Source organism: Mastigoproctus giganteus, chromosome 3 (assembly GCF_048544385.1).
Source record: "Mastigoproctus giganteus isolate SK-2022 chromosome 3, ASM4854438v1, whole genome shotgun sequence".
Classification (NCBI taxonomy): domain Eukaryota; kingdom Metazoa; phylum Arthropoda; class Arachnida; order Uropygi; family Thelyphonidae; genus Mastigoproctus; species Mastigoproctus giganteus.
Window position 1 is genome coordinate 169,349,557 of NC_143577.1, and position 14,372 is coordinate 169,363,928.

The window sequence follows — 14,372 nt, forward strand, 5'->3', positions numbered from 1 at the left end:
ATATCACTAAAGCTATTAAAAAGTATATAGAAAACACTTAAAACATAAAATAAATACAGCATATTAATGCTGCTGTATTTATAGCAAAATAAATGCAGAAAATTGAAGCATTAAGGTAATATTAATGCTGATAATAAAGTAATTTAATTCCATTAAATTTGCTTTATTTATTTTGTAGTTTAAGCATTCTCTATATATTTTTTAATGATTTTAAGTTGTTTTTTGGTCATTTAGGACTGCCTCACTGATTTCCTAAACAGTATTATGGATTTATGTTCAGGTTTTAGCAGTAATATGTGCATTTATTGTTCAGAAATTTTAACCATTCTCTTAAGAAAGTGTAATAGTGTTGTCAGAATCTAAATGAACAACTTTCCTGTCCCAAGCTAAAGTTTAAATATTGCAGTATTATGCTTATACCAAATTTGATGAATTCTTCTACGGAGCATTATGAACGGTAAAAATGTTATTAAGGAACAAGTTTCTCTGTTGGCCACATGTATGCTAACAGGTAATGATGTGACAGCAATTTTTTGCACTAGGATAATAGCATTTTTAGTATTATAATTCTTGTTAGAAGGGTCCCATTGGTGTAAGCCTAATAATGCACCACCTTTTTTAGAGTGATTTTCTTGAAAATGTATGGTATCAGTTAATTTTTGCCATCAGAATATTTTCGCATAAAATTTTGAAAATTTATGAAAATGAACACTTTGTCCTTAAATGCATTTAAATATTAATTTGTTTTTATTTTGATGTGTTGCCCAATATTTTGGGTAACTGTGTTGTACCGTGTTGATGTGTTGCCCAATATTTTGGGCAACACATCAACACAGTAAAGAAATTTTACTTTTTACTACCTAAGAAACTTTACCGCAAGAATATTGCTGATGCTATTGAAGTAATGATAAGGTGGGTCAGAAAACTGCTAGCTTGGGGATATACACAGCCTAATAGATTAACTAGAGCCGCAGGCAGAGGTAAAGGTGTTTCTCGCACTGCTTCTACTGGAAATGCAGCAGCTTGGAAACAAGGTGTTGGGAATTTCACATCCTGCTTTGGATCATCATGGAACCAGTGTATGCATGAATACATGGTGTAAGGATAACTAAGAATAAAAACATGTGCATATACAGGAGCATTGTAAATAAATTTGATGTATATAAAGTACTGTTTAAGTCATCAAATGCAGACAGTGTAGGGATATCAGAGACATGGTGTCACTTAGATATAAAGTAAAAAAATATGTGGAGGTCCCAAAGTCTCGAAACTTTATTAGACAGTTGGACAGACAACTTGAGTAGTCGAGACCCGCTAATTTTCGTAAAATCGGACAAATGCTAATAATTTATTGTAATTTTTCCTTGTAGAGGATCTGCAATCTCATTATGAATTTAAAATAAACTTTGGATTTTTTTGAAAAGGGTAGGTTAAGCTATTTTTGGAAATTTTAGAGGAATATTAAATTTTAGGAATATTATATATTTTATTTTAAGGCAGAAGAATACTCTTACCTGGGGTTTTCTTCAGGAATGGCTGCATCCGGGTGAGGTAATTCAGAAGGTGTTGAAATTGCAATTATATGGAATTGCAATAATTGTAGGTATAAAGGGAGATGATGTCCTGATAAGAACATCATCTCCCTTTATACCAACAATTACTCCCCATGCAAGAATTTAGGACAAAAGCTAGCTTTTTCCTTCATCCTCCTTCCATATAATTGCAATTTCAACACCTTCTGAATTACACCTCACCCGGATGCAGCCATTCCTGAAGAAAACCCTAGGTAAGAGTATTCTTCTGCCTTAAAATAAAATATATAATATTCCTCTGAAATTTCCAAAAATAGCCTAACCTACCCTTTTCAAAAAAATCCACAGTTTATTTTAAATCCATAATGAGATCGCAGATCCTCTACAAGGAAAAATTACAATAAATTATTAGCATTTGTCCGATTTTACAAAAATTAGTGGGTCTCGACTACTCAAGTTGTCTGTCCAACTGTCAGATATAAGAGATGCAGAATTTAAATACGGGGAGTACAATGTGTACAGAAAGGACACACAGGATAGGAGGAGTTATGTTCTTAGTTAGAAGCGCACAAAATCTGAGGCAATGCATCCTGTTGACATGGGTGGCCATTGCAATGTTGAGTCAGTTTGGTTATAAGCCTAATAACTGTGATGAGTATGCCATCAGCTATACAAAGAAATAGAGTGGGCTGAAAAATCAATGTTTTATAATGGGGAATTTTAACTTTCCAGATATTGACCAAAATTCATGGATTGTTCACCAACACACTAGCAAGACTTTTGTAGATTTCTTGGATGTCTGTTTTCTACAGCAGCAGGTTAGAGAGGCAACAAGAGGAAGCAATACTCTTGGGTTGGTTATCAGCAGCGATTCTACCTGCATAATTTCAGCTAAGGCAGATTATGAGACGTCTCTGGTGAAGAATGCCAAGAAAAGGAACAAAAACTTCTATGCTTATATTAACAGTAGAAGGAAGGGGCTGAATCACATCTGGCCACTTGTTGTAATTGGATAACTGTTGATGAACCTACTCGGGTTGCTGACAAATTGAATAGATATTTTGTATTTAAATTCACACATGAGGAATTCTTTATGGGAGAGAAACTTGTCAGAAGTTTATCAAACTGTATTGGGGAGCTAAATGACTTTTTGATAACTGAGAGAAAAAGTAGTTTTGTTGAATCTGGAAAAAGGCACCTGAGGTGGATGTGAACTATCCAATCATATTAAGGGAGGAAACAAAGGATGTAAGCAAACCCTTAGCTATAATTATGTGCGCATCCTTGGATTCGGGAGAGGTCACTATGGACTGGAGATGTACATAAAGGGGAATCAAAGGTGACAGAGTAATTACAGACCTGTTAGCTTAACAGCTGTTCCAGGAAAATAATGGAACCACTGGTTAAAAATGTAATGTAGGACCATCTAGACAGGAATGCAATTATACCGCAGTCAAAGCATGGATTTCTTAAGGGCAGTCTTGTCTAACCAATCTGGTAGCTTACACTAATGCAGTGACCAAGGAACTGGATGCAAAAAATAATTTTGATGTTATATACTTAGATTTCAGGAAGGCATTTGATACTGTTGAAGATAAGACTGCTGTATAAACTGATTTAGTGCAGCATTGAGAGAAAGTTACTACTGTGGATAAAGGGATGTTTAAGTGGAAGAAGGCAGGGAGTGGTTATCAGTGGGCACTGCTCTTTGCAGACTATTATTATTATAGGAGTTCCCCAGAGTTCAGCAGTGCTGAGCCCATTGTTATTTTCAATATTCATTAATGATATTGATGAAGTTATATTAGCATTAGTAATGGTATATGATGCAAGAAAGCAAGTTTACGCAGCATCACCCAAAAAAAAAAAAAAACTTCCCATTTCGCCTATCCATTCGTTCCAAAAGTTTGTCTAGTTGCTCTTTTAATTTATTTAAGCTATTAACTTCCAGAACAAAAGATGGAAGTTTGTTCCAGCAATCAATCACCACTGGCTAAAGGCAAATTTATGCACATCTATTCTGAAACTTTCTTTGCTCAGTTTGAATTTATTCCCCGTCTGGTACATAATCTGAGCAAGAGGAAGGATCCCATCAGTATTGAGCTTACTCAAACCATTCAAAGCCTTATACACCTCAATCAGGTCACCTCGCAGGTGCCTAGTCTCCAGACACTGTAATTTGCAAAACTTAAGCCTTTCTTTGTAAGAGCAACCCTTTTTTCCATTCACTAATCTTGTTGCCCTTCTCTGCACTCACTCCAGCAGCTCTACATCCTTCCTAAAAATGAGAGCATTGTCGATCAATTCGGCCCTGGAAAGATTGTGCAAGGCTCAAGAGGTAGAATATTTTTCAGCCTGGTCTGTACTTGTTAACAGAAGGGACTGCTTCTACAGGCATGGGATACACTTAAATGTGAAAGGGTGCAAGAATATTTGCTGATGCTATCGAGGCAGTGTTAGGTGTGTCGGCAAACTGCTAGCTTGGGAGGATACAAGGACTAATAGATTAACAGTAGCCACTGGCAGAGGTGAAAGTGATTCTTGCACTGCTTCTATTGGAATGAGCAGAAGCCTGGAAAACAAGATGCAGGATATTTCAGAGACTGCTGGGAGTCCACAAATACATATATAGTTATAGTTATTACCCAGTTTATTAACAAAACAAATTATAATAAAATATAATAAGATAAAACCAGTAGCTTTCGGGACGCATGTCCCTTTGTCAACTGACAAGTTAATACAAATTTTTGAATACAATACAACGAGCAAAGTGGCACATTAATCATGCGTCATTGTTGTTGCACGGACGTGTGCTGCTTCTGCGCCACTGATCATCCAGCAATAAAACTGTAGTTTCCAGGATGGGATGTAGACGCATGCCTTTCTGGCGATTTAATGCCTTAGGATTGTTTATTATGTTGAGTGACTCTAGCCATAGGCGGTGGCGAAAGTGTTGTGAGTGGTCCACTATCTCAAAGTCGCGTTTGGGGTCAAGATCGTGGTTGGTGGCCCAAAAATGTTCTGCGACCGCGGACTGGTCAGTTTCGGCAAGCCGGATTGCTCTGTCGTGTTCCGTGAGGCGATCTTGGAGACGTCTTGATGTCTCCCCTATGTAGCAACTGTTACAGTCTCTGCAGGTGATACGATACACCACATTGCTGCGTAAGACAGGTGTGACAGGGGTCTTCACGTTGGAGACAAGTGACCGTAGGTTCCTGCAGGGTAATTGCACACATTTGATGTTGTAGCTTCTAAGGACCTTCGAGATGCGTCCTGACACTCCTGGATAATACGGAATGTAGGCGGACGATATACTGACCTGCTTCGGAGGTCTTGGGTTGGATGTGAGTTCTTCTGCCTGTAACAGGCATCTGCTTAGTACATGGGGTGGATAACCGCATTTGGTTAGGTCCGTCTTCACACGGGAGATCTCGTAACGCCTAATTGTGTCGGTGCTGGAATGGCTCCAAGCCCTGGAGAATAGGGTGCGGGCAGTGCTATTGAGATGGCTTGGTGCGTGGCCGGACCCGTAGTTGGTGAATTGACCGCACCACATGGGTTTGCGGTATACTGAGGTCTCTAGACGTGGGCCTACGCGACGTACCAGGACGTCTAGAAACGGGAGCGAACCGTTCACCTCTGATTCTATGGTAAACTTGATGAAATTAGATAGGGAGTTGAGATATTCCAGCAGTGTAGTTTCAGAACCCCGTGGTATTACGGTAAAGATATCGTCAACGTATCTACACCATGTTGTAATAGGTGTAGGTGGGTTCTGGTGTATCTGCTCCTCCAGGTCTTCCATGGCGATGTTAGCTACTACGGAACTGACAGGGGCACCCATAGCAGTGCCATGTACTTGTTTGTAGAGTGAGTCTTCAAAGGTGAAGATGCTGCTAGATAAGCATAGGTTGAGGGCGGTACAGATGTCATCAGTGGATAGTGATGTCCTGGATTGGAGGCTTAAGTCGTTCTCGAGGAGCCTTCTGGCGCAGTGCACGGCCTGTTGGACGGGAATTGAAGTGAATAAAGAAACCACGTCAAATGATGCCATGACAAAGTTGTCAGGGATTGAAAGGTCCTTAATGAGGTGGATGAACTCACTGCTATTTTTAACGGTGTGCGATGTATTACCTATAAGAGGTGAGAGGAGGCGCGCGATATGTTTGGACAGTTCATACGTTGGGGTACTGCAGCAAGACACTATAGGTCTGAGGGGAATATCCAGTTTGTGGATCTTTGGTAATCCATAGAATTGCGGTAGTTGGCAGCCAGTAGCACGTAGAAGATGCTGAGTTGTGGTCGAGATATTCTAAAGGGAAGGGTTATTGCTTTCATAAAGGCGACTATGATGTCTGAGACAGTATTTAAATTCTATACAGTGGGACCAACTCATGATGTTACCAACAACAAATTCAAAATTGGAAGCATTCAAAGAACTTATCTTGGAAGCTACTAGGCTTTACATACCAACTAAGAAATATTGTTCAAGGTTTAGGCCTAAATGGATGTCAGATGAACTAATGAGACATATGGCTGAGAATAAAAATGCATGGGATACATATAAATTAATACGTGACACAGAAGCTTATGATAGATATAAGTTGATCTGTAACCAAGTTACAAAGGAGGTTAGGCAGGCGAAGGCAGATTATGAGAAATCTTTGGCAAGGGATGCAAAGAAAAACAACAAAGAGTTCTTTACTTATGTAAACTCTAGAAGAAGGGGATGAATCAGATTGGTCCACTTGATATCGATGGTTCAACTGTTGATGATCATGCTCAGGTAGCTAACAAACTAAATGAATATTTTGCATCGACATTCACCCATGAGGAGTTATTCAGCGAGGGGAATGCCAGAGGTGTATTCGACTCTGGCAATAAGATAGATAATATTGTAATAACTGAGAGTAAAGTGGAGGAGAATTTGTTGAAGATAAACACAAGAAAGGCACCTGGGGTGGATGGGTGGGATCTATCCAGTTATATTAAAGGAGGCAGCAAAGGAAGTAAGCAAGCCCTTAGCCATGATTATGAGACCTTCCTTGGACTAAGTGGAGGTACCCATAGACTGGAGATGTGTAAATGTGACCCCAATTCACAAAGGAGGATCAAAGGCTGACATAAGTAATTATAGACCTGTGAGTTTAACTTCTGTTCCAGGAAAATTAATGGAGGCACTGGTTAAAGAAGCACTGCAGGATCATCTAGACAAGACTTCATTTATAGCTCGGACACAGCATGGTTTTGTTAAGGGGAAGTCTTGCCTGACCAATTTGATTGGATACTATGATGTAGTCACAAAAGAACTGGATGCAGGGAATAACTTTGATATTATATACTTGGATCTTAGAGAGGCTTTTGATACTGTTGCACATGGAAGACTGCTGCACAAATTGGAGCAGTCGGGCATTGGAGGCAAATTGCTGCTATGGATAAAGGGGTGGTTGAGGGGGAGAAGACAGAGAGTGGTAATCAACGGACACTGCTCATCGTGGACTGATGTTATTAGTGGAGTCCCTCAGGGTTCAGTTTTGGGTCCATTATTGTTTTCTGTATTTATAAATGATATTGATGATGGTATATCAAGCTTAATGTCCAAGTTTGCAGACAATATGAGGTTGGCACGGTTGTTAAGGACACTAATGACAGTACGCTGCTGCAACAGGATCTAGAAAAGTTGAGCAGATGGGCTGAGAGGTGGCATATGAAGTTTAACATTGACAAATGTAAAGTACTATATATGGGAAACAGCAACCCCAGAGCAACGTATCAACTCTGTGGTACTACACTGACAGAGGTAGAGAATGAAAAGGGCCTGAGGGTAATTGTGCAGGCAGATATGAAGTTCTCTGAGCAGTGCAGATGGGTTGCAAGAGTAGCTCATGGTGTCTTATCAATGATATATAGGAATTTTTCTCGCAGGGATAAGGAGGTGATTATTCCCTTGTTTAAGGCAATGGTCAGGCCACACACCTTGAGTATTGTATACAGGTCGGGAGGCCTCATTTCAAGAAGGATGTAGAGCTGCTGGAACGAGTACAGAGAAGGGCAACAAGATCAGTGAATGGAACAAGGGGTTGCTCTTACGAAGAAAAGCTTAAGTTTTGCAAATTACAGTGTCTGGAGACTAGGCACCGGTGAGGTGATCTGATAGAGGTGTATAAAGCCTTGAATGGTTTGAGCATGCTCAATGCTGATGGGACTCTGCCTCTTGCTCAGAATAATCACCTGAGAGGGCATAAATTCAAATTGAGGAAAGACAGATGTAGGATAGATGTGCAGAAATTTGCCTTTAGCCAGCGGGTAGTTGGTTGGTGGAACAGACTTCCATCCCTTGTTGTGGAAATTGATAGCCTAAATAAATTTAAGGCTCAGCTGGACATGTATTTCGAACGAATGGAGGGGTGAAGTGGAAGTTTTTTTTTTTTTTGGCTGATGCTGCATAAGCTTGCTTTCTTGCATCATATGCCTCTACTAATGCTAAAATGAGGCCTCCAGACCTGTATACATACTCAAGGTGTGGCCTGACCATTGCCTTATACAAGGGGATAATCATCTCCTTATCCCTGCTAGAAAAATTCCTGTATATCATTGACAAGACATCATGAGCTACTCTTGCAGACCATCTGCACTGCTCAGAAAACTTCATATCTGCCTGCACAATTACTCCCAAATCCTTTTCATTCTCTACCACTGTCAGTGTAGTACCACAGAATTGATACATTACTCTGGGGTTACTGCTTTCCATATGTAGTACTTTACATTTGTCAATGTTAAACTTCATTTGTCACCTCTCAGCGCATATGCTCAGCGTTTCTAGACCCTGCTGCCACCCTTCGTATTGTCTGCAAACCTGGACATTAAGCCTGATATACCATTATCAACATCATTTATAAATACAGAAAACAACAATGGACCCAACACTTAACCCTGAATAGTGAAAAATAATAAAAGTAATAAAAAAAAGAGTAAGTAAAAGTATACCTAGCATGAATAAACATATTAGTGGGTAGTTTTTATTTTTTCTACCATTAAACTCTGCAGCCATTGTTTAAAATTCAAAAACCATAGTTGCATAACTGTTCAGAATTGGACGCACGTTTATATGGATATAAATTTTTTTCATTACACAGGATCTCCTCTACTTACATATTTCATTGATTTTTTCATGTACGTAAGTCCTACTTCAGTTTTATAGATATTAAATACATGTACCGTAAAATGTGCCAAGATTATAACCCCAACAAAGTTCACCAGGCCGTATGTACAGTACTATTTAAAGCATTTTACGATTTGTAACCAAGTTAAATGAGGCTGAAAAAACACAGAATGAATAATAATGATTACAGTATTTATTCAAAAGGAATTTAATGTAAAATTAAAAACAGTAAAAAAAGGTAAACAATCAATTACACGCACAAATTGCAACTAACATGATATGCACAAGTGAGATATGGAGTAAAAAGTTCATGAAGCTTAAAATAGGAATGAAGAGAAGATTCTGAAAATTTATTTATGTTTTTTATATGATTGAAGATTTCATGGAAGGGGAAACACGTTTTACCATAATAACATAAAAACCCACAGAATTCCAGCTATCAGTATTAATGCAAATGCAATAAGATCGAGTTTACTACCCGTTTAGACTGCACTAACAAAAATGCCCAAATAAACCAGAAACTGCAAATTGTTTTTATTGTTTTATGGGAGTGATCTCCAGAAATGTGCTTAAGAAAAATATTACAAAGGCATTCAGAATTGATTCTTATAACCAAACATAGCAATAAACGGTGTTCGAGTAGGGTTTTTTTTTAGGAGCATCAGTGACTAAGGCCATATTGCTCCATTTATACTGTCTGTAAATTGCATGGGTTCTGTGGTTGATTTTTTGTTTGTTGGACGAAAAACCCAAGTTTCTGGGACAATAAATGGTGAAAGTGTATGTGTAGTGCATTTTAAGGTTTGGATTGGTTTTTTTGAAATTTGATTCTATAAAGCGGCTGATTTTAGTGATCACATTAATGGCACCTACTTATTTTGGGGCTTATCGGACCACATAATCATTCCTGTCAGCCAGCGTTTGTCAACTTGTTGGCGGCATGTTTTGTTTTTGCATCTTTTAGTTAAAAGTGATTTTTGTGTTGTGCTTATTTGACATAAATTTTTATAAAACTAATACAATTTCCATTATAAAAATGACATTTTAGAGAGATAAATAGCTTAGTTATATACCAAAAATTTTAAATTTCCAAGGTCTTGGAGTGAATTACCAAAAAACGTGTTATTGGCTTCACATTACAATATTTTCACGATGATGGTGTGTCTCTATAACAGATTAATGTCGTAAAGAGGGGGGTCCACTGTACACGCAGCTAATTTTGGCACTTCATGCATGTGGTTCAAAACTGTTGATATATTTTCGATATAAGTATTTTTTATTAATTTTGAGAAGCTTTGTGTTTTGTACTTATCTACAAGTTGTAAGTAGAGGAGTGCCTGTAATTATTTTCAGGTCCTAAATCAATCCCATATGTATGGTGGATGTGTTATGAAACGTCTTGTATACGAGGGGCATTCAAAAAAATAAGTTATACCTGCCGCCATCTCTTGGTATAATTACGCAACAAATGTGGCACCTGTGTGGAATGGAGTTCATTATCGTGCACCCCAGGTAGGTGAGTTTTGTTGAAGTAGTGGTAATAGTTGTGTAGGAGCAAGCATTCATAATGGCACGTCAGCTAGAATGTTACTTCAAGCTCGAGGAATACGGAACAGTATGATTTTTGTGGGCGAAACATCTGAATTGTTCCGAGATTCATTGTGAAATAACAGTGGTGTATGGGGAAAATGCAATGTTGTGTCCAGCCATAGTGAAGGTGTTCTCATTCAGGACAATACCATGCCACAAAATACAGGCACAACACAAAACTTGCTCCAAGTTTTTGCCCTACAGTCTCGATCTTTCGCCTTGTGACTATCACATCTTCGGCAAGCTGAAAGAACATCTAGGGGGACAATGATTTGCAAATGATGAGCAGGTGCAAACAGCAGTTTGACAGTGGCTGAATGACCAAGGAATGGATGTCTATCATCAGGGAATCGAATCTTTAGTCGCACATTCCGAGAAGTGTTTACACCAACTCGGTGACTATGTGGAAAAGTAGTGCAAGACCAAATGTTTGCTTCTGCCATTTGAGATTGTTATTACGGGGAACTGTAGTTTCTTGTCATGTAAAATGTCTCACTCACAAAGGTGTTTCGTTAATAATTTATCAGACTTTGGAGGCGGCCAGGTTCAAATACCAAGAGACATTTTAAGGAAGCGATGTTTTGATGTTGTTGTGAAAACCGTTTTCAGTAAGCAAGGTACTTCTGCACGAGATTGCGATGGAGGGTTGTATGTTGGTGTTGCTGGTGTTGCATATATGTGTTATTACTTAGCACATGTACCGGGGTTTGAAGATAAACGACATGAACTGCTTGAGAAGGCTGAACATTATATGCGTTATGCTTTATCTTATGTCGAACAACCTAGTGTGGTTAAAGATCGCATGAATCAACCATCATTTCTACTTGGCACAGCAGGTGTAATTGCTATTGCTGCCCTGTTATGTGATGCGTTAGGAAAATACGAACAGTGTGAAGTTTTCTTAAGTCAGTATGCATCACTTGCTGATATATGCATGCCAATGGACTTTTTAAGATGTGGGTCAGACGAATTATTTGTTGGAAGGGCTGGGTACCTCTGTGGGCTGTTAATGTTAAATAAGAAGTTTAAGAAACAGGCAAGTACAAGAATCTTGAACTTTGAGAATTTTTGAAATTCCACAGAAATTTGTTTCTTATGAAACATGATGATGCAGATGTATGAAACATGACAGTGATTGATAAAATGTCGTAATAATTTTGATTTACAAACAGGTGGGGGATTACAACTTAATCCTTCCATTTTGTTAGGAAATTGTCAAAATAGAAACCAATGGATTTTATAATAAGTAAGATACACTGACTTTACGTCATGTAAAAGTTGTTTCTTAACAAGCATAAACTTGGGCTCTGTGGGATCTAATGGCACTTAACAAGCATAAACGCCTCTGTGTGGGAGCATAATGGCACTTAACAAGCATAAACGTGTGCACTGTGGGAGCATAGTGATTTGCTGCTTGTTTGGAGAGGCCTGGGTTTGAAATTCTGTCAAAAAGGCCACTTCATTTGGAGCTGTAGTTAGCCAATATCAGGCAAAGGGAGCTGGATTTTTTCCAGGGGTTATTTTGAGTGTTTCAGCCTGAACCTGTTCAGGTTGACCCACACACACACACACACACACACACTGTATAGAAATAATACAATCCAAATTGTATTAAATGACATAGAGAACCAAGAGAGCTCCTTATATGGATGATATGCCAAAAATTCCCTAAAACAGTGTAAACTTATTAAACACAAATTATTTGTTTATTCAATACAATTTAAATATAAACAATTTTTTTATGACATTTCTTTGATAAAGCTGGCAGAAGGAGAGAAAATAAACTTCAGAATGATCAATGAATTTGTTCTAGCAGTAGAGTAGAGCCAAAAAGTAGGAAGTTAGTTTTTCAGAATGGAATGTTAAAGGTAGCATTAGTAGAGGCATACGATGCAAGAAAGCAAGCTTATGCAGCATCAAACCAAAAAAAAAGAAAAAAAGAAACCGCTCCCATTTCACCCCTCCGTTCGTTCCATACCTGTCAAACTCAGCCTTAAATTTATTTAGGCTATCAACTTCCACAACAAAAGATGGGTCTGTTCCACCAATTAACTACCCACTGGCTAAAGGCAAACAACTTCCACACATCTGTCCAACAACTGTCTTTCCTCAATTTGAATTTATGTCCTCTCAGGTTATTATTCTGAGCAAGAGAAAGAATCCCATCAGCATTGAGCATGCTCAAACCATTCAAAGCTTTATGCACCTCAATCAGATCACCTCACAGGTGCCTAGTCTCCAGACACTGAAATCTGCAAAGCTTAAGCCTTTCTTCATAAGAGCAACCCTTTGTTACATTCACTAATCTTGTTGCTCTTCTCTGTATTTGTTCCAACAGCTCTACATCCTTCTTAAAATGATTCCTCCAGACCTGTATACAGTACTCAAGGTGTGGCCTGACCATTTCCTTATACAAAGGGTTAATCACCTCCTTATCCCTGCTAGAAAAATTCCTGTATATCATTGACAAGACACCATTAGCTACTCTTGTAGACTGTCTGCACTGCTCAGAAAACTTCATATCTGCCTACACAATTACCCCCAGGGCCTTTTCATTCTCTACCATTGTCAGTGTAGTACCACAGAGTTGATATGTTACTCTGGGGTTACTGCTTCCGATATGTAGTACTTTACATTTGTCAATGTTAAACTTCATTTGTCATCGCTCAGCCCATCTGCTCAACTTTTTTAGATCCTGTGTTGTAGCAGCGTACTATCATTAGTGTCATTAACAACCCTGCCAACCTGCGTATCATCTGCAAACTTGGACATTAAACCTGATATACCATTATCAATATCATTTATAGATACAGAAAACAACAATGAACCCAACACTGAACCCTGAGGGACTCCACTAATAACATTACTCCACGAAGAGTAGTGTCCATTGATTATCACTCTCTGTCTTCTCCCACTCAACCATCCCTTTATCCATAGCAGCAATTTGCCTCCAATGCCACACTGCTCCAATTTGTGCAGCAGTCTTCCATGTGCAACAGTATCAAAAGCCTTTCTAAGATCCAAATATATGATATCAAAGTTATTCCCTGCATCCAGTTGCTTTGTGACCACATCATAGTATCCAATCAAATTGGTCAGACAAGACTTCCCCTTAACAAAATGATGCTGTGTCCGAGCTATAACTGAAGTCTTGTCTAGATGATCCTGCAGTGGTTCTTTAACCAGTGCCTCCATTAATTTTCCAGGAACAGAAGTTAAACTAACAGGTCTATAATTACTTGTTTTGCTCTTTGATCCTCCTTTGTGAATCTAGATCACATTTGCACATCTCCAGTCTATTGGTGCCTCCCGTGAGTCCAAGGAAGCTCTCATAATTATGGCTAAGGGTTTGCTTACTTCCTTTGCTGCCTCCTTTAATATAACTGGATAGATCCCATTCACCCCAGGTGCCTTTCTTATGTTTATCTTCAACAATTTCTCCTCCACTTTCCTCTCAGTTATTACAAAATCATCTAGCTCACTGCCAGAGTTTAGTTCACCTCTGGCATTCCCCTCCCTGAAAAAGGTATCCTGTTGTTGAACAGAGAAATAAGATACATAGACTTTTAGTTAAGACAAAAGAAATGGTGAATCAATATGAAAATGGACAAGATTATACAGCAAATTTCCATTATAACTCTCCTGCTTATAACACTTTGTAGTCCCATTTTCAATAGTATGAAATGTCATATATTGATTAATGTGGTTTGTGGTATTCAAAATGCTTCCTCACTTATATCACTTTTCTAAGGTCCCAAGAAGGAATAAAACTGGACGTGACTATCCTTTGCCTTGATTTTTGTTTTTGGTAAATAGGTGATAGAGATTAATTTCTAGGAATCGTTTATTATGCAGTTTGTTTGCGTTATAGAACATGTTCCCTGTGTAGGTGATGTTGTTTATTTCATATTTAACTGAAAGCTTTGAGTTAAGTCATTAATTGTTGCATTTGCATCCTCTCCTCAGTTTTTTTAGTACAATAATCAGTCTTTTGTGTTCATTCAGCATGACATTAATTAATGACAGCATTATTATTATTGTAATATTTTAATAACTGTAAAAGAAATAATTACAGAGATCCTCATGTA

General features: G+C 38.4%; 1 protein-coding gene across 4 annotated transcripts in view; it reads left to right on the forward strand.

Annotated features, from left to right (window-relative positions):
- LOC150088403 (protein sel-1 homolog 1-like) overlaps positions 1–14,372 on the forward strand; it is a 378,494-nt gene that overhangs the window by 156,803 nt on the left and 207,319 nt on the right. The gene's annotated exons all lie outside the window — the stretch shown is intronic.